General features: G+C 42.8%; 1 protein-coding gene across 1 annotated transcript in view; it reads right to left on the reverse strand.

The window, feature by feature from the left end:
• Nucleotides 1-12,036, reverse strand: part of LOC117733098 (teashirt homolog 2) — a 69,309-nt gene extending 57,273 nt beyond the window's left edge. The window contains exon 1 of the mRNA XM_034536468.1: nt 11,800-12,036. The gene's annotated coding sequence lies outside the window, so the exon portion shown is untranslated. The remainder of the gene's footprint in view (nt 1-11,799) is intronic.
• Nucleotides 12,037-24,946: the final 12,910 nt, after the last annotated feature.

A 24,946-nucleotide genomic window follows, 5' to 3' on the forward strand; every position in this document is an offset into this window, starting at 1 on the left:
TCTTTATTTCTCACTTTCCAATGAACACATCTAATGTTTAAGCTCCTTACACTCTCTCAGCAGGTATCGCGTGGAATGTAAGACTCCTTAATTGCCACTGGAAATTAGTACGGCGGATATATGTAGAGCTTTTGTCCTCATGCCGAAACACTGACTGAGACGATACTGTACCGCCTTCTCGGGCTCCGTATCATTTCCAATCCTTGTAATATAATCATACTGTGCTTTTCATACTTCTTATTAGCGTCGCATATTTTGTCATCTGCTTTTCAACATGCATTTCATTATTACAAATTGAGCCGCGCGTTAATATATTAATTGTTCAACTTTGCTCATTACAACCCTATAAACCCTCACCAATACAATCCCATAATAACACAGCGAGCTTGTTATGGTCTCTGACAACCCCTGATTAAAATCAGACTCATTTTGCTTGATGAGAAATTGCTTTACCCAAAATAACTTTATATCCCCCTGCTTTCCAAGCACAGTTCATTAGCTCCATCTTGCTCAGGCAGGATTCTTTGTGCCATTCTGACTGTATTCAAATCTCTCTAATGCCATCTCATGTTTAAAGACTGGCCATAAATCCCATATCAGTTCTTAATGACCACTGCCGGCCAGCCGGTAATATGTCATTGTTCGCAGGCGATCACCCAGCGGGGAATAGACCATGCCAGTCTTTGTAATTGCACACCCAGAAAGATTTATATTGCCATTATGCACACCCATAAGAAATAATTCAAACATATCATTGAAAAAAAACAGCCTGCACATTGCTGATCCCCAAATCTCCACTGAGCATCTAGCTAGTATAATATCCTGGTGCCTCTGCTAACGTGTCTTTAATGTCTCATAGTAAAGATGTCTTGAACACTCATATTCCATATGTCTATTCATTGGTGATACTGATTCTCCTTCTGCAGGGTACTCTGGAAGACCATGTTAAAGGCTGCATACAGGCACAAGCAAGGTGTCATACAGTGGAGCGCGACAGTAGCTGAATACATCAATCAGCTGGTGCAGTATATGCATCCCAAACAAACTACTCTATTTGCACTGCTGCCTTTTTCCTCCCTCCTAATGCCCGCGATCCTCAGATAGCTCTGAGATGAGGTGATGGAAGACGCAGTTAGCTGAACTCCCCAAGTGTGCCGACGGAGCTTTGTTGTGCAGCTTGTCCCGGTTCCTCCTGAGAGGGGAGGCAGGTGTAGGCTGACGCAGGTTTGATCACCTTGGTGAATGTGGACCTAAGTGGCTTCTGCGCGTCCGCGGGGAGGACAACAGCAGCCAGCTGCAGAAGGACGAGTGTTTGACTTGGGCTAATGAATTGCCTGGTTGAACAGAATTACATCATGCTTGTTTTCTTTAAAGGGATTTGACAGGTACTCAAATATGCTGGTTGACGTACTAATTTAAACTACGACACCGCATGAGGGAACAGATAGAAAATGTAACCCGATTGATCAAATGTTGCGCTGCCCGGGATACGCAGGGTGTTTATTCATAATTTGCTCTTAAAAAGCCACTTCACTTGACACATGATGCATTTTAAAGAAAATCGACAGCCAGTAACAAGAGAACAATGGTGGCCTCCGCTTGTTCTCTTGGTCCCCTGGTTAGAGGGCCGGAGAATTAGAGGGGAAGTTGAAATGCCCCGCTGAAGCCAGCCATCAAAAGCAGGCCGGTCATGCAGACTCCTGTTCCAGAGTCTACTGAGACCGCTCCCAGGGACTCTTTGTTCCCTTTCAACCAGACGGCTGCTGTCTCCGCGCTCAGGGGGCTCACTCACCAGTGACAGCCACAGTCAGATCATACCCCCACAATCAAATACAGTTTTATTAGATCTGTCTCGCCGAGCGGCACTCCGCTGCAAAAACATGTTTTGTTCTCTTTAACCTATTCCACCGGGGACACAAACCAACAGTGACACTGTCATTTGTGAGCAATGCAGTATGACTCCCTTGTGGTACGAATGTCAGATTATACCGCGCGGTACTAGTTATCCTCCCTAAATATAGCCTCTCTGGTATCATAGCCTGTCGCAAGAAATTCATGGCTTCACACACATGGCCTTTAGTGGAACCCCAGACGCTGTCACAAACCTTAAGAAGTCGCCAGGATGAGACTAATTGTAAATTCTCATCCGTCTGCAAACTCTCCTTGTAATTCTGGGGAGAGAGGCACCTGCCCTCAGCTTGATCCTGGCTCGTAATGTGTGATGTGCACTTTTCAGTCCTCGCAGATATCTGATTGATTTGCACGTGGAATTGTCATCTCTTATTAAGCTGGCATTTAAGTAGCGTATCACACTTAAATAGGCACATGGATTTGGAGGCATGACCATCCTTGAGACGGTTTCGGATGCTGGTCACTCACACTATTTTACTATGAGAGATTTAATTAACCAGGCTTAAAGCCCAAGACAATGTATTTTATCATGAGTGATATGATCGGGTATTTTCTGCACATGTCGGAGCACTTCAGGTTATTACAATTTAGTGTTTTATTTTCTCCGTGCTCTTGTCATTGGTTTGAAGTTGGTTGGGATCGGCAGGAAAATTGTGTGTATACCTCTTCATAAATATGACATTAAACTCTGTTCATTTTGGCACCTGATCTAGGTTATGTTTTTGACAGAAATGTATGTATGTTTTAGTTAAATCTGAGTTATTTTATTAGTTTTATTCTAGTCTAACATCAGTCTTTTGATTTGATTTACTATCTACCTATCCATCTATTTCCAAACTGCCGTTCCTCCTCACCTAGCATTAGCATTAGCATTACCATTCGGATCCCTGTGTTCTCCACTGCAGAGGAGAGGATTATTCAGAACAAAGATCCCCTCCCAAACAATAACAATAGCCGCTCTCCTCTCTCCAATTCTCATTCATGTTTCCCGCCGTTGTCTTCCGGCAACAAGTCACGTGACACTATAACCAACGGAAAGTGAAAGGGAGGAACGCGATTATATGTCGTGTGTTTACATAATGTTGTCAGTATGATAAGAATCTGAACAAGCACTTTTACTGGACATGAATTGACAGTGAGGTGTTGCGCCGAGCGATTACATTGCAGCCCGTTTAGCGGCTGCTGGTTTCAGCGTTTTCCCACAATAATGGACCGATTCAATCAATTGTTATCGCCACTAAGATAAAAATACCAATGTTACCTTTTAAAGGACTTTACACAATGCTAATTGTAATATTCGCTATCCGTGTGAAAGTACTCATGACAACAGCCACAGCACAAAAAACTATATTGACACTGAATTAATCGCATCCCCCGGTCGCTTAAGGCCTTGAGTTGTTTTTTTAAAACTTTGAGTGATGCTAATTTAGTCATGAATATTCATTTATATGAGAGAAAGTTACAAGTTTTGAATCTCAGAAACTACTGGGAGATTAGGAAAGATAGTACATGTCAGCACCATCTTCTATGGGAAATAAAAAGAAGATCTGAAGGTGAGGTGAATCAAAAGCACACTTCACTGTAACGTGAGCATCACTTCCTCTTGAAGTGTTGCTTGTTTTTCTCTCTTCTCTCACACGCGGCTTAGTTTAATTCATGCTGTTATCCTGGGAGAGAATTACACACAAACAGCAGGTGAGGTCACAACAACAAGGTGAACAAAAACACGTCATTCATCTCACCAGGATTATGCCGTGGACTGACACATGTCCAGCATGTCGTATGAGAGACATGAACAAGTCATGTACGGCTTAACGCTCACTTAGAGACAACATATCATGTCTGGAATATATCTGACTGACTGTCTATGGTCATTTGGAGATTCTAGCTTTGTATTTTTCATAAAAAATGGATAACTGTAGTGAAGAATATATAAATATATATATATATTATTTTGTTATATATATATATATATATATATATATATATATATATAATACACATGTGTATATATATAATACACATTTAAAACGAATATATATATATATATATATATTTTTATTATTACTAACAATAAATCATTCAAAGTCGCATATATATATATATATTTTTTTTCTTTTCAAACATCCAGCCCTATAAATAATCGAGGCCTTCTCCGATCCCTCCGAGTAATTATCTGTGTTCTTTGACAGCCACAGGCAGCGGCAAACTGACAGGCCTCCATGAGGGAAATGTTGTGTAAATTTTATGAGTGACAAAGGAGATTAGTGGAGTGACTTTGTACATGTAACTTTGACCTCCTTGGAGCTTTGCATGCAGGAAGGTGAGCAGAAGGCAGGAAAGGATTCTGCGCGTTACATTTCGTCCCAAATTATAATTCAACAAAACAGGAGAGATGTGTTGGGAATCGTGAACGGAGTTGAGGAAAAGTGGAAAAAAAAGATATTGCATAAAGATAGTGATCATCTTTGATTGAGTGATGTCAGAGAACTTGCGTCACGGGCACTTCAGTGTCTCGTGTGCGCCACGGAATCGATGCATAGCGTCTCACAAAGTGTGTTTACATCAGCCCGTGTCTCGTGTTTGGGCTGATGGTTGGGGTATTGTGCGGAATTCGGGGGAAAGCGATATTTCTGCACAGATATAGTGATTCTCGAGAGGCACTCATCAGTTAAATGGCAACCTGCCTCAACGATCTCTCTCTCCAAACCTCCCCCTGTATCGCACTCCTATTGTGTGCCGCTGCCGGCGGGCCAACCCAAAGCATTCTCCGCTCAGATTTTCCATTGACAGTCTTTCACATAGTGAGTCTGCTCAGAGAGGCTTTGTTCACCATAATTACGGGGCCTGCGATTCCAGCACGCACGTATGTCTTGCCTCCAGCTCTGTGATTGTCGGGGAGATTTGATGGAGGCATCAAGCGCACGTGAGTGAAGGGGAACATGGACGTGCCATCACACCCTTCTGTTTACCCAGAGTGTCAGAGGGCTGATGTCACCCTGAGAGAGAACAGAACAGGTGGGCCCCGGTGGACTCCTCCCCGTCTGCCTGCCTGCCTGCCTGCATGTCTCTCTGGACATGTTGTAGGAACCGACGATAACAGGCCGGTGCGTGGAGTTCAGCGGACACGCAGCATTGCAAATCTCCCCGGCCATCTTGCACGGCTCACGCTGTTCAAACAGGTTCCACGCCGGCTTGTGTCTTGTCTTGTCAAGTGGCTGACATTCTGATTTAATCAACATCCACGCCTGCCAGATGAATTAGATCACTATCAAAAATGCACAGGGAGCGCCATGTCCCTCACTTGTCAGTACCAAACTCATCTGCTCATTTATTTATTACATGCTCCACGAGAGGAGCATTGGAGCACTGTGTGGGCTTAAGGTTGTCTGTCCGTGGTGCTTTGTTCATCTTGGATCAGCCCCAGGGACTTCTTTAATTTAATCTCCAACTCCCATCATATTGAAGACACATAATGGTGGTCTGGAGAAGAGAAACAAACACGGAGCATTCCTTCCACCTCTCGCCTGAACGTACAACTACAATCTGTTCTCTGCGGCAACCGAATCCACTACAATGGTTTGATTTCCAGCCAATTTTTTCTCAATTCACAACATGATACGCTGTTTGGTTTGTATTTGACGAATGACTCAGAAACTGTTGAGACACGTATGTTAATTATGTATGTAGGTTGACCTATTGCTTCTTTTGTTTTGTAGTTTGCTGAAAAATTATTGAAGTAAATGGAGAGGTTGAGTGCGTGCTGGCAAAGCTTGATAATGTAGACGCAGCTGAAGACGACTGATGTTGTGTTCACTGCTCAGTCCCTGACCGGAGATCATTTCTGGAACTATGTACTTTGTGAGATAGCACTTTTGCTTATGTACATCACTGTACTCAGGCTTTTTCATTAAATTGACTATTTTGTGCAATATATAAAAAGAGAGCCAGCGCTGGGCCCCCGAATGGATTGAATTGATGCTTATTGGACAATTGTATATTAAAGTGATAGCCAAATCTAACAAAAATCCATTTCATTTCAAGTTTAACCGCATTACTGAGCTCGATGTTGCCTGTGTATTGCTGCGGGGAGGAGAGGACCGTATAGGGACGCTTCAGCGTGTTCCCCATGTGAGTGTATGTTGCATGAATTATCAGTGGGAGGACGGCTGGGGCTTAGCTGAGCTGAAGAGACTCAGATTGAGATGTCCACTCACGGCTCACTGGTTTGATGTTTCCATCATCGACAGCAAAGGAGACTCTGACAGTTGGGCTGCACAAAGCCAGCTGTTTTCATGGTTTGAAGCGTCCTGAACGTGCACCCAGGTTGAAGGATTGGTAGGAGATTATTAACCAAAGTGACACCCAGAACACAGGCATCCTCAGTTGGAAAATCAACGGGTCTCTCTCCTCCTCTCCGTCTGCCGCTCTCCTTCTCGCTCTCTAATTTTGGAGCGCCGGCAAAGTGCTCCTCCGTGTTTGTGTCAAAAGTTCCAAATTGAAAAGTGTGATAAGGTAGGACGAACATTAAAAATAGATAAACACACATCTGTGGACCATACATGGGGGGGGGGCGGGGGGGTGAACAAGGTGGGATGATAATCACGGCCGTGTTTATCAAATGGTTCCAGAGTAAAAGGACACATTAGATGTGCGATTGATGCCATGGAATTAGGAAATTGCCTTCCTGAGTCATTCAGAAACATAAACCGCAAACAAATAATCGACTAATTTTACTTGTATTTAGTTCTCTAATCGCAAACCCTGAAACGCTCTTCTGCAAGCTGCGAGTTATCACCCAAAACCAGCTCATCCGCAATATTTCAGTCGGCCTATTTTTGCGAGTGCGCAGAAAGCAGCTGTCCCGTTGCAGAGTTCCAGTCCGAAGCTGCTGGAGTGAACGAGTGATTTCAGGGGTTACCACACAGCGCGCATCTCTCCGTTTGAAGGGAACGGAGGGCTCTGGTGGAGCCATTTCAGAGGAGCGCAGGGAAATTGTCTCACATGTTTTGCGTGATGTGTTCGGCGTCCATAGAGACCACCGATAACACCGTTTGGAACATTACGGGATGATCGATGGGAGCCCCCCTCCCCCTCCCCCTCCCGGAATCAAAATGTTATCAGCACAGTGCCTACTAATAAACCACCGACAGGCCTTTTCTTCCGCTGAAGGCAACACCAAATACTTCCACACATCCGTGTCCGAATAAAACAAAATGAAGCGGCAGCAACACGTGTTGTCTGCATGCTGAAAAGTACACAACACAGACACACACACACACACACACACACACACACACACCAGACGTGATGCACAGGCTAACCATGCCTCTGCAGCGCCATTTCATTTCCAGTCATTAGAAAACATGTGGCCCCTCTCCTCGTGGTGCAGAGAGACGGAGTCACAGCGGATTCTTTTGCATGTTTTCTCAAATGTTTTTACACCTGATGGATTTTTGTCTTCTTGATGGAATCTTTGATACTAAAGAGATCCGAGTTCAGTCATCTTTAGTTTTGTTCTTTCTGATGCGTTTGCCATTTTAGTGTCTTATGTATGTATTATGCATTGCATTCCTTTACTAATATTTATAACGCTGCCTTTCAGTTCTCCATTATGCTCTGAAATAAAGACGATTGTTCGGCTGACCATTTAGATCTTTGTTACAGGCTGTTTGGTTTGAGTTAATGTCGAGACTGTAAACATATTGGAGAGATTATAAGAAAGTTCGCACTTCACCACATCCTACGGGAATACCGGATGAATACATTTATACTTTATGGGAAAAATACTCGCCACAAGGAAGATGACCAGAGAATCTGAAAAAGTCTGTAAAAAACATAGTGAACTATTTGTGAAACCAAATTCTAATGTTTGAGACAACCGTTTGTATAGTCGGTTCATACTAAATTAAAATACTGCTTTTTTTCCTGAGGATATTTAGGGCAGTGGAGTCCTAGTTCTTTACCTCAGTATAGAAGTTAAGCTCCTTGCATCACATTTAGCATCTGGCCTAAAACTATTACAACATATACTATACAGATTGTAAAGCCCTCTGAGGCAAATTTGTAATTTGTGATATTGGGCTATACAAAATAAACTGAATTGAATTGAATACTCCAACACCTTTGAGATTCTAAATGAAAGCGAGAGTGCTTGTTTTTCTGGATTTCTTCTGGTCAATGTCTATCTGTAGCACTGCTACAGGTATATATATATATACATATATACACATACATACGTACATATATATATACACACACATACACACGCATATATATACACATATATATATATATGTATATATATATATATATATATATATATATATGTATATACATATATATACATACACACAGGGATATTAATTCAAAAAGAAACAAGGTCGCTTATTCACAACTTAGGAAAATATGCACATCAAAGTGTCACTGAAATAATCAAAAAGAAAATTAGTAAAAATAAATAGTCCTGCACACCATGGTTTAGGTTTGGAAATGAGCAAACAGACAAACATCTGAACCGTGGATTGTGCTGACGAGGGAACCGTTTTTTTAAGGAAGTACTGATATTGTTTTGCTGTTGTGAAACCCGTTGTCCACTTTACTTTATCACGGCTACTACTTGCTTCCACTTTGAAGTTCCTCTTGATGCAACTGATAAAGCGTAGTGTAGATTATTCAGAGTGCTTCCAGGAAAAGATAGCGGAGGGTGGTGACGCAACACCAAACGTTTTATATTTCCAATGTAATGCCGTGTTTGTAAAAAGGCACTTTTGCACCGATGCAGCTCCATGTAATAACATTACAAACATCATGGTCTTATATTCTCTTGAAAACATTGCAAATATGTTTCGATAAGTTTCCAAAATAGTGTGGACACAGTGACACGATGCCTTCTGTTTGCTTTACTTGATGACATACAAGCACTAGGAAATGATTTAGTGCCTACATGATGGCAGACCACAGCTGCAATAACTGCAGGGATCTTTAGGCTCCCTCTAAAACTAAATGGTATACATTTTCTAAGCTTATCTATCAATGTGATATTTAGTAAATGTGTCTATTTGTATTCATATAGGGGAAAGTGGAGCATAAACCAGTGCCACACACCACAGCATGTTTCCGGTTAACATGCAAAGCCCGTCCACTGATGGGTCTTTAACGCACTTAAAAACTCAATAACAAAAACAGTCCAAAACAAACTCAACATGGGCATGACATCGACAACACAAAACATCTCAGAAAATCTCCTAACTACTGAGTGTTATCATTTAAATACTGAGTGAAATAGAAACAGTGTGTGCTGCTTCATTGTTCTGCCATCCAGGTCAAGCTCGGGTCATTCCCGAATGTGATCTGAAAAATGGAACAATCTTCCAACGATGCTTCATACATGCGTTGCAGAAAAGAGATCAGCATTCCTCTCAGGCCATGTGTACAGGGAGTGAAAATACAATATAGTTTTGGAAGATGCTCGCATTCATCTTTGAATGAGCCTCTCTACCGAACCCCCACGTTGTGCCACCTCACGGAAAAGAAAAGAAAGAAATCCTGATGTTTAGGAAGAAATGAAACCCCCAGCGCTGCTCACTCATCTAAGAAACATTAAATGTACGGTTTGTTTACCCGCATGTGCACTTATGAATCCCAGGGGTGCCGCAACCTGTGTATAACTCACCCTTAGGGCCTTGGAGTATTTTTCACTATGAAATGAAATTTTATAGCATGCGAGATTAGCCGACACTAATGCAAGGTCAAAAATAATAGAATCAATAGGCAGGCTCGGCGATGTTAACATTTACAGAAAATAATGGGCTGAAAAGCGCTGTAGAAAACAGAATGAAATGAGTCTCTGCAGAGTTCTTATTGATGGCTTTTCATTATTTTTAATAATTTGACTTTCTTTTGTGTGCTGTTGCCGGGGGTATGGCCCTGTCCTGCGGGGCTATGGTTTATCTCTCTTTGTGTAGCTGTTTGTGTGAGTGTGCACTTGTATTGGTGCGAGTGTGAGCGTGTGGGCGTGTGTGTTTGCGCTTTTTTATGTGTACACGCACATGTTTTTATGGTGAATAAACAGCCATTTTATGCCAAAGCTGCTGATCACATCTCTGTTTGTAATGCTGCAATGGCCATTTGGAAGATGAATCTCAGTCGATCAGCCAATTTTGTAGATTTGGGCCTCGTCTCACGTTCAGAAATGTTCCAAAAAGCAGGATGTTTATTGCTTTTGACAACACTCAGTCCTTCAGAGGACGGGCCAACATCAAATGATGTGTCCAAGATAAACCCAAATGAGTGTTTTCTCTGCGACCCCATGTGTTAAAGCCTTTTGGACTGCTCGCACTATCTGCAGCTAATTCAAGTGTGATTACAGGGGGGTCTGAGATCCCTCTCGAAAAATAACCCCACTCACTGCTATTGTCTCTCCCTCAGACTAATGAAAATAATGGTTATGAATGTTTTTGGTGCACTTTGATTGTCACATCAACTGTTTTTATTGCTGTCATTATGGTTTAACATCGCACTGTTAATTCTGTTAATTAAAAAGCTGATTGCGTTTGCCAGTCTGTGATCTCCATTTGGTGAGTCCATATGGTAGAGATTGCTTGTTGTAAATTTCAATGAAGCCTTATCACAGCGCTGCTCTGTATAATCAAGCAGCACACGCGCTTGAATTGCTTAGAAAGCCCCAGCATCATCCTCCCGTGCAACTATTGTCCACAACTACCCTCAAACTACCATTTTCTCTAAACGACTTTGGGTTTGAAATCATTACGAAGATTACAGGGTCGTTGTTTGTTTGCGAAGTAAGCACATTTAAATGTACACAACACAGTAAATGATATCTGATGAAGATTAAAAAAAAAAAAAAACATTATCCATTTAGAGGTGACATTTCCTGTCTTGATGACCACACTGAATGAAATGCTGCAGTATTTTACTGATGATGCAAACTGAAAAAAAAAAAAAAAAAAAACTAGATGAAAGGAGCTAACACTTAAAAGGAATGTGGTGTATTTCATGCACCGAGAAGCAATTAAGAAGTAGTAGTCCGACTTTGAAGCATTCAGAAAGTACTGCTCAGACACACTACAAGACACAAACTTCAAATACATGCGTGTACTGGAAGCGTGTACCCTGTGTACCCAACAATTGTTAGGAGGCTCACAGGCGATGACCTACTTCAGCTGGATCTTGTTTGTTTTTGAGTGAAAAGTGCCCCAGTCCACTCTTCTGTCTGAACACAGACTGGCTGAATCCCTCGCAGACATGGGTTTGTTTTGGGTGTCGAGCTATAGATGTTAAGCTCAATATGAAACACAACAAATCGTCTGAGCCAGAAAAGTTTTTTTTGTGGATTTGCTACAAAATTTCAATTAAACTTAAAACTGACATTAACACAAGTGCATGTTTTGTTTTATACCAGACCAGATATAGTGTTAGGACCATGCTGTCAGATGGATGAAAGCCGTGTTTCAGGATCGTACGACAGACATGAGAGCTTGGCTGTACTGAGCACGACTAGAACCGAGACTAGAATTAAAATGACAGGAACTAGACAGTCATCCCAATGCATTTGGTAAAAAAGCTACATTTTTAACTTAAAAGGTTGTCACTACGACAGTCCCTGTAACCGCACAGCAGCCAATCAGAGCTCAGGGCCCACTTAACAGCTGTCTATGTTGCCCCCCCCCCCCCCAAAACAAATACCTCACTGCATGCATCTCTATTCCAAACAGAAAGGTTCATCAATGCACGCCATTCTGGGTGAGCCACATAACTCTTGTCATTGCAGGTCTTTGAATTCTTGACGAAGCTTTGTCTAAATAACGTTCTCATGCGTACGGAATGCCAGTGTTTACAGAAGAGACAAGGAGAGGGTGCACTCACGGACACGTCTTCCCCCATCAAGCTCGCTCCGGAGTGGACGTCTATCAGTTCAGAAGTCGGCGTCTCGCGCGGGTCATCCATTCCTCAGTTTCATCCCCTCCGACAGGCCCCGGCTCTGTCTCTTCTCCGCAGTATTTACAGCGGTGGAATCTGTTTATGTCACGCAGATGTAAATGTTTATACTTGATGAACGCTGGCTGAGTTTTTACAGTCCGAAAAGAGGTGTACAGTCTTGAATGCGAGGAGGTAGTTTATAGCTTAATTTACTGTCATCATTAGGAATGTAAGATGTGTCTCCGACACTGGCTATTGGGTTTTAAAGTATGGTGCCAGGTTTACATGCTTAATAGTGGTCTGTTTGTAGTGCCAAGCCCAGCAGCATCCTTGTTAGGCTCTTGTTTGCAGCTGATGTGGAATAAATTAAGTTTGTTTAAATATTTTTCACACGTGAGTAACTTTCTTGAAAAGCATGTTTACTGAAAAAACAGATATTTAAAAAAACATTTATTGTGGAAATAAAGTACAACATAATGAGCTGGTAGGTAAACAGTCTGTTAACAGTTTAAGTCATCCACAAGGGAGCGTGAAGACCATAATGATGAACTAAATGCAGCATTATTATTACTGGTTGATATTTTTGGTAAAAGAGAAGAGGGGCGACAACACCTTGAGGTCGAGCACTGCAGTCTTCATTTGTTGAAGCCATTGTCCTGAGCTCTTTTCACGAGGCAAGCTATTTATCATTTAGGCTGTTATTTTTAATGAGTCTGTTATCATTCATTTTAGGGCATCCCACCTTTCCTTGACACGGATAGTATTTCTTTTTATATAGGACATAGGATTTATGTCTCCTCTCAGCCTCTTCCTTGGCTGGAAGCTGTCAGCCGGATGGCAGTCTGGGAAGGTGTGGTGGTGGCACACTGGGGCTCAAACTATAACCTGTCTTTGTGAAATCACTTACACAACAGAAAATGTGCTCATAAAATGGCCCTATTCTTCTCCCACTGCTCTTTACAAAAGAAGGTGTCGCCCAGCACTTCAGCAGAGGACATGAAGCCGTTTTCTGTTTCGTAACAAGCTTTCACAAATTGGCTACGAATTAAAATACCATGTTGCGTCAGCCTTAAAGAACACAGAGTGTCTATTTGGAAATAGACATGTCTGAAAGCTGTGAAACAACAATTTTAGACCCGACGCCAGCAACAGCCTTGACCCACCTCACCGACTCTAAATAAGTAACTGATCTTTTTAGGATTCACTGGAAAAGAGTCTGCAATTCTATCACTTGCACCTGAGCTTTATATTTATTTAACGGTTTCCCATTAATTACCCAGACTGCGGAGGCCGCCTAAGTCTATTCTGTCCCGCCACAGTTTCATAATGAGCCGAAAATAGTTTTACGCCTCTCAACCAGTGGGCTGGCGGGCTTCCTCCAGGCCCACTTCCTCCACAGAGTTGCGTAGCGACCGGCTCGAGTACAGCTCGGAAAGTGAAAGTGGGTTTCAGCTTTGCAGCGCTCGTCGTGCTTTGACTTTGACGCTTCCCAGAGCCGAGAACTCGCTGCGCCATCTCTTTGTGCCTGGAATGAGGGAGCGCCACAGATACCGGCACCATTTTACCAAAACATCATACCGACATGAACCAACCAGTCTACCATTAAACCAGTGAGCCCCGCCTTTAGAACATGTAAAACCACACAGACAGGCGGCATGAAGGAGAAACAGGATGAGCAACATTTCTGCTGCTGGTACTTGCCTTGGTTGTGGCTGGCGCAGGTAGGCCTGAACTAGACTTTATATAAGAAGTGGGCGTAGCCTCCGGGTTTGGAAAGTGAAGCCGGCGAGGAAGTGGCTTAAACCTGCAAAAAGAAATTAGATTGTATAACAGTCGATGACACAATGACCCTGTAGTTCTCACTTAATGTCTTACCCTCAGTAAACATTGGAAACATTGGAAGTTTATGAGGGCGTCACTACTAGTCACTACTAGTGCAATCTGTTCATCATAATAGAGGCGCAGCAATGCTAATCCCTCCCCGGCTTCAGCCTCTCATCCAAATACGGTATGGTTGGACTCCAAAAAGCCAAGATGGCATTGGCCGAAATGCCAAACTTGAGGCTTCTAAACCGTAGTCATATATAAATATATATAAATATAAAGAAACAGTGAGGACATCCCCCATATATATATATATATATATATATATATATATATATATATATATATACTGCTACAGTCTACAACAGTCAACAACTGCTGCTACAGTGTACAACTAGATCATATTGGACAGCCTGGTTTCAGGTGCTATGCATTATTGCAGAACACCATGCGAGGTGCTCTCAAAGTCACCTTGTCCAACTTTTAGAGCACCGGAGCGCTACATCAGTGTCACCGCGCACAGTATTTATCTGGGAGCTTAAATTACTGCTGTCATCAGAACATTAATATGTTACTACTGAAATCATTTGGACTCTCAGAAGTGCCGTTTCAATAAATGTGTCACTGCAGTGTGCCCACAGTGTATACGCGTCTTGGTCATGGTCGCATTAGACATGTGTTTCTACTACTGCTTTACTAAATGTTGGGCTATGATGCCGGTTCCCTGAAGTGTTGATCTAGGCCATATGTAGAGCTGGCAACACACTGTAATGGCAGGTGAAAGAATGTGTACTTGGCATCTTCCTCACTCACACTCACACACACACACACACACACACACACACACACACACAATTGGCTCAAATCTTCTTGCTGTAACAGAAATGACCCGACAGGTTTTGCGCAGCGAGATGTTTTCTGCTCGACTACACTTTTTGGGTGGTGGTATCAGGATGTCCACTCGGTGCCAACACCGCCTCTGCTCCTCACAAGATCATACGCCACTACTATAGACGGTATCTATCTATATCCTGGCCTGAAGATATTCCCTGTGTACAATTCTACATATGAAACCACGTCTTAATCTACCAGATGATGCTAACGGTGAAGGCCTGAGATGTGAAGTGGTGTAAATAAACAGACTGTTTCACTAGATAGGCAATGCGCCCTTCATTGAAAGTTATTGCCAGGCAGCCGGGGGTAATACATCACCACTTTTGTGAGCACAATGCTACGAAGCCGAATCCAAGTACAGATGCATCATAGTTGCACCGTGAGCATTTTGTTACAAATAATGTTGTCATCAATTTTCATCTATTGTTTAAACATATTAGTCTTTCGGACAAGATAGGTCATATTTCAGCAGGTTGATACATTTTCTCCCCTCTCCTCTTCACAGAATGTGCACTTAATTAATTACACAACCTTTAATTGGACAGATTATTCCTAATGGTGGTACAGTGCTAAATATACAAACTCTGAGAGGGCTCACAAGTAATTATTGTAATGCCACTTTCTCAACAAGCTGTAATCAGTATATTTCAAATAATTAGTATTTTTCATAGGGTAAGGTAGAGATACTCTAAAATAGACAAATTACATTTACATTTGTGTGCTGGATTTCTTTTTTTTTTGCAGCTGATCCATCATACACTGCATAATTTCCATGTGCTGAGGCTGTACAGTGTTAAGGGCGTTTGATCGCCCCTTGATATTTTACGATATCTGGCGGTAATACCTCCTGTTTAATTACCTCAGTAATGTGCATTGATGTACATGATGGATTTTTACGGAAGCCCACTTCTTAACTATCGGATGCGGCGACATGAATGATTATCACTGCCGCAGTGGTCTTAAGAGATAAATTAATAATTGTGATAGAGGAAGCGGAATACAATTAGCAAATGCGTCTGCGGTCAACGAAAAGAAGACAAACATGAGCACAAACATGCGTACGCGCCGTCGCATTACTCAAACCGCTGACATCAGTAAATCATTTCATGTCATTCATTCAATTTGAAGAAATAAACTTTGGCAAAAGAAGCTCTCATTTATTTAACTAAAGACCACATTATGTCGGAGTACACAAACAATCTTAATTTACCTCGGTGAGCATCTCTGCTCTGCACTGCTGCGGAGGTGGAACCATTTAGGGAGGAAGAAAGTGGAATGATGGCGCTGTTAAAACTTCACAGCTTGACTCCGAGATAAGGAGAGTGGTTGAACTAATGGCTGAGGCCTGGTTTGAGGGTGCCTGGGCCTCAAAGTCATATAATTCAAAGCATGTATGTCAGCCTTGTGCTCATTACCATGACTGATCATACTGTCTACCAGTATCCTGCCCGCCTGGCACCCAGGACCTGCAGGTGGTACTTTATCTAACACCCGTGTCGATTTTTCACAGAATTTTTTTCCCTCTGCTAAGCAGTCCCAAATCCTTGCTTGGCACGAATCAAAGAGCAAAAACAATGTGCTCAAATGAATAGTTGAACAACTGCATACAGCTTCTGTTTGTCCGAGGTAAAGACAAACAACAAAAGCTATGCAGTTGTACCGGTGTGTATCAATTCATTATCTTATTGTTTCGAAAAAGAAAAGACTATTCATCTTCGGTTGTATATTACCACATAGTGGATTTCATGCATTTTTTTTTTAATGTACGTTTCTTTTTGCGGTGAGCAGCCAAATGCCTCACCACCGTTCCATTTTGACAAACCCGGATTTCATACATCTAAGTGCTCAAACGCCCCAAAATCTTGCGTCACTGACCATCATTCTTCCCTCTTCGGCATCGATGGATCTTTCTTGTTTTTGTGTGTGTTCCCCCCCCCATTCTCTCCCCCCCCCCTCCCCTCTCTGTCTCTTGTCCTTCTCTTTTATTGCTTTGTACAGCAAAGCACCATTACTGATCCCTTCCAAAGCACAAACTAAAAATCTATCCCGTTGTCATTTGCTGCACCGTGCCATCTATCATCGGGGGTGCTTTGGCAGCGTCTCCATACGAGAGAGGAGGTGCTGGAACAGGAGGCAGAGTCAAGGACTTTCACGCGCAACAAAAAACTTGTCACAATTATTTATGGCTCTTGCTGGGACACATAATAGGACACATCAAACTGCTGTTTTTTTGTGTGATGAGCGCCCTCACATCGCTGGCTCCCTTGTCGAAGTGGGTCACAGGCATCTCTTGCCTTACACATACAATTTCCAAGACAATGGCGGAGCACTTGGGGAAGTGACAGTGACAAATACTGGAGCCCCCACGGAAAGCTGGGCAGGCTGTTACATGAGTGATTGCGCCAATAATCATGCGGAGTCGTCACGTGTCTGTGGAGCAGGAGGGATATGGGCAGCAGGGGTGGCAGGGGGTGGGAAGAGACAGCGAGAGAGAGAGGGAGTATATGAGTGTGTGTGAATAAGACTGGGAGGAGCAAAGGGAGCAGCAGGCCTGTGTAGAGAAGTGGCTAACAGGTCCTGGCAAATCATTTTTTATTTCCTTATCATCCATCTCCCACTTCCTCCCCTCAGATGAGTTGCTGCTAAATGACTGTCACTTTGGACGGTGCTGTGATATGTTCTGCTGTGGCGCCCGTAATTGGGAAGGGGTCAGCAGTGCCTGTTTCTCTATGTGACCTTTCTTAAACTCGGCCGCCCAGGGAATTGGGCAGAGCCTCAGATTAAATTACTTCTCCAGCGCCTCGGCCCTTCACCTTAAGTGCTGGCACTTGGCTCCAGTTCATGGGAAAGAAGCCCCTTGTTCTCGCTTCAGCGCTTCAGGCACCAAGCACAGACTTGCCCAGTTCGCCAGCCCGAGCTAACGGGAGAGAGAGCGTCGGCATGCGCTGCGGATGTATGGCTGAAATACTTGGTCTTGACATTGCTTCTGCAGACACATTTCCAGATAAGCAGTCACCACATTCAAATTGGATCATATTGAAGAGCGAGCTGGTGGGAAAGTCCACAGGAAAACTGCACTAAGCATTGGATGGTCTTTTTTTGAGGGGGCGGGGGCAGACGAAGAATGATATGCAGCGAAAATCCTTGTTTCTTCCATTAGTTTCTGCTGTTGGTAAACAACAACAAAGAGTTAAATGTGTAATCATCATCATCTCGCTGTCAACAGTATACCGCCCCCCCCATCTCCTCCCTCCCGTCACCACTTAAAAAATGGCACATTGACCTGACACAGCAATGTGAGGAGAGAGGCAGCTATTCACTGCTCTGTTAGATATGATATAATGAGACGCCACCGCTCTGAAAGACTGACAGAAGAAAAAACGCCACCCAATTGTTCTCCAAACATTGTGGGGACGTCTAAATAAAAATGTCACATTTTGGCTCGCTATCATGCAAATTAATGGCATATCTGGCTGTAAAATAGACATTATGTGAAATCAAATCATCTCCGAAGACATAAAAATGCTCTGATCAAGTGTTCGTCCTCCCCTTTGAGAGCCTTCAACAGCTCGACTACCTCCTCAATTACTTTGGGTGTCAACAGACAGCTATCTGCAATGAGGGCATGTGTTCCCACATAATGACAACTGATAGCTGGTGTCAAACAGGTTATGCTTTTCAATTTGTGTCTAGCAATAATAACAATTACAGCTCATGCAAGTCCTCATTACCTTACAGTATGAATTCATTTCGCTGTGCATATTTCCCAAAACACTCATCTCCATGCCCGTCATCTAAGACAGGCAGCAGGTCGGACAACAGAGAGTGGAAAACAAAATGGAAAACTTTGCTACGGTTGACCTTTGACCTTGAGAAAAATCAGTCCAGTCAGATCAGCCTCTTGTTCGCTCGTGAAATTCTTCTGGATATACATGGGTGCAATCGTTAATGTCTAGGATGCTGTTGTGTTCACCGACACAGATCATACAAAAGGAAAATGTGTCAGAATCAGGACTTCCACCTGTTCAGAGACACAGATTCTACAGTTAGTGGATGCAATTAAACTTGTGATTGAGACCATAAACTCATGAGGAAAACGTTTCTGAAGTTCTAAAACAAGTGAGAAGTAGGGTCCTTTTCTTATAGACTTCTGAACAACCAGAGGATCCCCTGATGGCCATGAGAAAGAATGCAGGTTCAAGGCACTTTGGCTTCACTTTTCTTCTTCTTCTTTTTTTCAGATCCGGAGGTCGCCCCTTGTTGCCGTTTAACAAATCACAATAGAAGCTTTTTATTTGAACATGTATGTAAAGATAAACAGCAGCATTTCCCAGCTCCTGGTTCCTCCAGGTGATTTTACATGGACTGTCGTGCTTTGAGTCCACACAAACAGACGAATGACGTGTTTCATATTTGTGTAAAAAAGGAGAGAAGTGGGTTTACATCAGGCAAGTGTTACAAAAGATCACATTGGCTTTCCCCACAGTCCGATAGACATTTAATCAAGAATGTAACATCCGTCAGGACACATCACAGGTCCAATATCAATAGTTTAAATTAAGCTTTTAAACATCAACACTGGTACAGGCCCATATAGAAAGCTAGTGTAAAACAGCAGTTCTGTTGTATCAGAAAGCCGCTAAATTTAAAACAGCCGCTTAATTAAAACAGACTTAATGTAAAACTATTTTGTCTGACCAAAAAGAGACAATCTTTAGATTAGAGAAGCTGAATAATGGTTCAAATGATTTGTTGACCTAAAGTTGTCATTAAAGTATAACATTTTTTTAAAGAATTATTAAATACAATTGAATTAATTCAGAAATGTATGTCTATTTAGTTTAGCATTTTGGTTAACAGTATCTTTTAGTATGTATAATGTAAAAATATATAATGTTGTGAACTTATTTTAGTGGCACTATGACGGTAAATAAATGTGTATATAACAGTATATTTTAGTATGTATAATGTAAAAATATATAATGTCGTGAACTGGCAGAGCAGCTTTTAAAGTGCGTTATTCTAGCAGCAGCACATCTGTGAGATGGAGGAGTTGAAGGCTTCCGTCACGGAGCTGCAGCCTCTCCTTCTCTCGGTCTGGCATCCAGCCGTGGATGTCCGGAGACTGGCTCGGTGTAAACAACAAAAGACAGACGTGTCTGGGCTCCGGTTAGTGCTTCATGGTATACAAGGCCCACCCACTCTGAAAGCTTGTTTTCTATGACATGAGCTAAGCTTTATTCCATCGGACAGGAATTTTCCTCAAAAATATTCTTGAGGAGATAAAATGTTTCTATTCGGGATGCACTGATACCGATATCTGATATTTGAGCTGCACAGATACCAATATCGAATACCGATACTGACACTAATAGCTGGATCTTGTATCAGTGACAATAGGCCATTACGGTATTATTCTAACAAATAACAATTCAGTACATTTATCACCATGTCATTATTTGTTACATTTTGTTCGACAAAGGGAAAGCAATGTTTAAGTTAAGCCTGATGTTGCCTTACACATGGGAGAAGGATCCCAGAGGCCAAGTATCAGCATCCAGACTGAAAAGGTTGGATCGGTGCATTCATAGTTTTAATATTTCTAGCTGTTCCTATAACTTCTCCACCACTCAACTGCATGAAATATTCTTTAGATATTACATCTAATAATATTCCAATCACATGCTTTGGCCCCGAGCCGAGTCCTTTAGTATTGGGTATCTGCCGATACCGAGTATGATACTTATATAGTTAACTAAATGTTGATTAGATATGTATCTGACACATCAAAATAACAAGTGTAGCCTCAATCTGACACTCTGTATTGTTTCACAAGCTATAGACCCACAACACACTGGTAACTAGAGACAAGGCATATCACTCTTTTGGACTTTTTTGGAACTACAAAAGCAAAAAGTTCATGACCATCAATCTAATAGTTGTTGAGATCTTTCAGTCTGGGCCCAAATGATGGACTGACCAACATGGCCGCAAAAAGCACGACTAAAAGGAAGACTATCAGGCAAAAGCCCGCCTTGATGTACCTGCTCGTCCTACTCTGCTCATCCCTGAAAGAGAGATGTGACTTTTAGTTGGCCTCGCTGCTTGAACATGGACTGGTCCATGCTGGGGCCATGAACCCAGGGTGTTGCTCCTCGCTGTGCCGCCCTGCTGTCCACGTGCTGCACTGTTCACACGGCTGGAAGTTGGTTCTGCTCCATCAGTTTTTATGATCAGTGTCAGACCAGAGCAGGATTTAGAAGAAGAAAAGGAGACAGAGGCTTTGTTCAAAGTGCTCCAGCACACCTTTATTAACGACAGTGGAAATCCTAAAGGATTTATTCTGACTATATATATATATATATATATATATATATATATATATATATATATATATATATATATATATATATATATATATATATATATATATATATATATATATATTCAGGTCCAGGCCAGTGGGTGCAACAGGTCCTCAAAAAGGCACAGAATCTCCAAAATGCTCAACCATATATTGTTCTATCGATTATTGTTTTTTGGGGAAGTAAAGAAATAAATAATCCTAAACTAAAAGTTAGTAGTAACAGCTTTAAGTGGTCGGAGTTGAGGCGTGTTTGGGGGATTTAACATATTCCTCCGACATCCATCCCAGGTCTTTCAGTGGGGGGTGGGTGGCGGCATTGCAATGACGTCCGTGTGTGTCTGCTTCTTTTAAACACCATCCATGTGTGGCCAAAGCCTCACTCGACAATGACGCGGACTGATGCCCCCTCAAAAGCAGAGAGAGATGAATCACGTCCCATGGAGGGAAAATGTGTTAAATAGTACTTGGACACTGCAGCATGATAATTTTCTATCACAGCAGCCTATAAGTATCTGACAAGCCCTCTGCTGACTCGACAGTCTGTTACAAAATGGCAGGCGTGCCCTTTTATCTCGGTACATGTTTCACGGCAATTGGACAATCAGCCACTGCAGTGAAAATCCATAGTATTGATCGGCCTGTATCTTCTCTATAATTCTCCAGCAGGAAATCCCTGATGACAAATTATATCTGCACCAGTTTTTGATTGGTGCTTTGATGTAAGTGATCTCCAAGGGCAGACTTTGGGGAACTGGTTGAGGCTTTATTAACGGAGTCTAACCGGGTTCTTCCTCGTCTCACACCTGCCGAAAGCCCGACCTGCTGTCAGACAGCCAGACTGCAGGCGGCCAGTCAAAACTGCTTCAGCCATTCTCAATTTACAGCATGCAATCGCAGGCCCACCCAACATCATCATAGAGAGAGAGATGCAGGCGGGCTTGTTGGGAGGGATGGCTAGCTGTGAAGGTGACTGTCTGCCTCCTGTGTCTAGACTTAAAGAACACACACACACACAAACACACACCAATAAATCTCAAGTCAGATATCGCACAACTTTTTCCTGTTTATTTCTCGATCAGGGCAAAGTCATTCCTGTATTTCATTACAATTTACAACGTGTATACGGCTTTTTTACAAGTCTCTCCTGAGCTCTGCCTTTTATTATGCCTTTGTAAATTGTGGCGCAGTGTTAAGTTTCAATTTACTGTCAATGTAAGCGACCCTTCCTTGTTTCCCCTGCATCTACCGTAATGGCGCCGCCACAGCGGAGCTCGCCACCCCCCCCCCCAAATCGGTTGTTCATGAATGCTCAAACAAAAAAGGAGGTGGAAAAGGCCGGGCAAGTGAAATTAAACGTGATATTGTTCTCTATTGATTCTAAACAAACACACATGCTCTCTCTCACTCTCTGCTTCTGGCACTTGATGTGTATAACGAGCCTCATCATTATGCACTATGTACTACTGCTTTCCCCCCCTCAGATGATAACCCTGACCACAATGCACTGCTCCACACACTGGAGTGCACACATCAAGAGGCCTCTTCTAATCCTGCCGGGTTACTTAGCAGGCATCAAAATTGGCGCAGAACTTTTTCTGAAATCCACTGTCATAAATCCGCTGATTTTTGAAAGGGGAAGCGGAGAGAGAAAGACCTTTATTGGAGAGTCGGGTGTGTGTGAAGGGGGTGGATAATGTTGGACATAATCCAGCTTCTGACAGAGGAGGAGGGGGAGCCAGCATCGTTTACAGAGAGGCATATGCTCCCTCCCTTCACACAGACACCAACTACAGCAAAGCAACCTTTTACCAGCCAGTTGGAGGAGGATAATCTTTCCGCTCGCAGCACAATGCAGGAGATTACATGGAGAACATGTCAGTCTGCACTGGATTTGCTAGACACTAGATCTCTTGTCCCTATCGATTTGCAGGCTTCTCATTCATGTTTTCACACGGGTCTCACAGGCACACGGGCCAAAAGCATATGGTTGGGGAAGCAGCCATTCTTTTCTCTCTGCTCTCTCCCCCCTCTTTGTGTGATTGGGTGCTTCAGTGTGTGTGTGTGTGTGTGTGTGTGTGTGTGTGTGTGTGTGTGTGTGTGTGTGCACCGGCATTTGCACATACATGATCGCAGCAGTGTCAATGCAACACCTGCTCCCGGGAAATGCGTTTTGTAATCACAGGACAAGTTAACCTCGACACCACAGACTGCAGATGTTGTAATCCCTGGTGCTATTCTGTCGCTGTTGATTTGCTTCGGCACGAGCACAATCATCGCCCTCATTTTAGGGGTTATAGTTTCCCCTAAAGCTTTGCATTATTAATCAATTATTACATTGCACGCCCAAACACAAATAACAGAAGCTGCTATAGTTTACCCACGGCCGGCGGACCCAGGTGGTTAGGGCTTTCTCTACCGTAAACGGGGAACTTCCTTGTGTGTGTTTTTTTGGAATGCATCAAAGCAACCTGATGGAATAAATAGCAAACTAATATATATATATATATATATATTATATATATATATATATATATATATATATATATATATATATATACATATACATACATACACACATTTGCTTTCATAAGTCTAAAATATTACCATGAAGACTGGCATACAAAACTTTACTCCAGAGAAGTTTCTTTAAACAAAGTGGCAAAGAAAAGCCTTGTGAGCCTCCTGGTCCTGAATGACAAGAGCCCTCCATATTTTATGCAACTTTAAAAGCGGGCCGATTAAGGCCCACAGCAGCAGACTTTGACAGAAGAGTCCAGTGGACTCACAATGCCCATTTTAAAAAAGGAGCAGACAACAAGAAGTCCTCACTCATGCGTTTCTCTGTGATCAATATGCTAACTCAGGGAATGCTAAACTCGAGGTGGATGTTTGACAAAGATGGATAGATTTGCACCGTCCGTGAAATGTCACTGATTCAGTGGAGGATGTCACCTCAGGATCGCTCGGCTGTGTGATAAGCCTGACACATCAGCTTGGGGTGGCGTGGCGCCACTCTCCCAGCTCTCCCTTCCTGTCAGAGCAGACGGATGACAACGACCACCACTGCTGTGGGGTCCGGTGGGACCCAGGTAAAAATGAACACAATTAAAAAAAAAAAAAAAAAATGGATGAGTTGCAATCTGTGGAGAAAAGTCAATGTGTGAGGTTTCGGGTGGTTAGCGACTGAGTGGTCGCAGAGAAATACAATCATTAATTTCAAGTGAGGGTTGTCAATCTAGATTTGATAGGAACACTTTGAGCTGCAAAAACTTTTCTCATCATTCTTCGCTCCGTTCTATATCTGAAGCACTTGTGCTCGGTGGATTGCTGGATGTAGCCACCTCGACACACATCCACTGCGATACGTTCACATTGGCATACATCACTTTCATTTTCATCAGACACTCCTTGCTCGAGATTTCACCGATAATGGGAACAAAGCACTGTCATTTTCCAGAGATAATGTAATTGCCATAGGGAATGAAGTCATAAAGATGGCAATAAAGGTTTTAATTTTACTGCCTTCTTCCAGAATGTGACCCCCTTTGTGATGCCGATATTTCCTTATGGCCCGAGGCAGGCGCTCGGAGATGCTTCTCTCTATTTGTTCAAGATCAAAGGTCTGTCCAACAACAAGAGGCACTGACAGGCTGCTTTGGCATATGTTGGGCCGCGTCTATTGGCCCACGGGGAAGGTGAGAGAGTGAGAGCTTTCGAGCTTGCTATTTTCCTCATCACTCTGTCAGAGAGGCTCGTCTCTGGAGACTTTGGGCCCGTTTGTGTGGTCAAAACAAGAGAGTCACACAAAAGGGAAAACAGCAATCACTAGAGTGGTACTTTACACTGACCCAGAGCTTGACCTGCTGTCAAACACCACACCTTGTTCCATTCTGATGCCCCTTTTGGCTGATTTTGACTGATTGGTTTAGTTTTGCCTTTTGTTGTTCCTCAGCCTCCCCGTCTTCCTCCTTTTCACTCCTCGGCAGCGGGGATCATATCTCATATTGT

Source organism: Cyclopterus lumpus, chromosome 7 (genome assembly GCF_009769545.1).
Source record: "Cyclopterus lumpus isolate fCycLum1 chromosome 7, fCycLum1.pri, whole genome shotgun sequence".
Taxonomy (NCBI): Eukaryota; Metazoa; Chordata; class Actinopteri; order Perciformes; family Cyclopteridae; genus Cyclopterus; species Cyclopterus lumpus.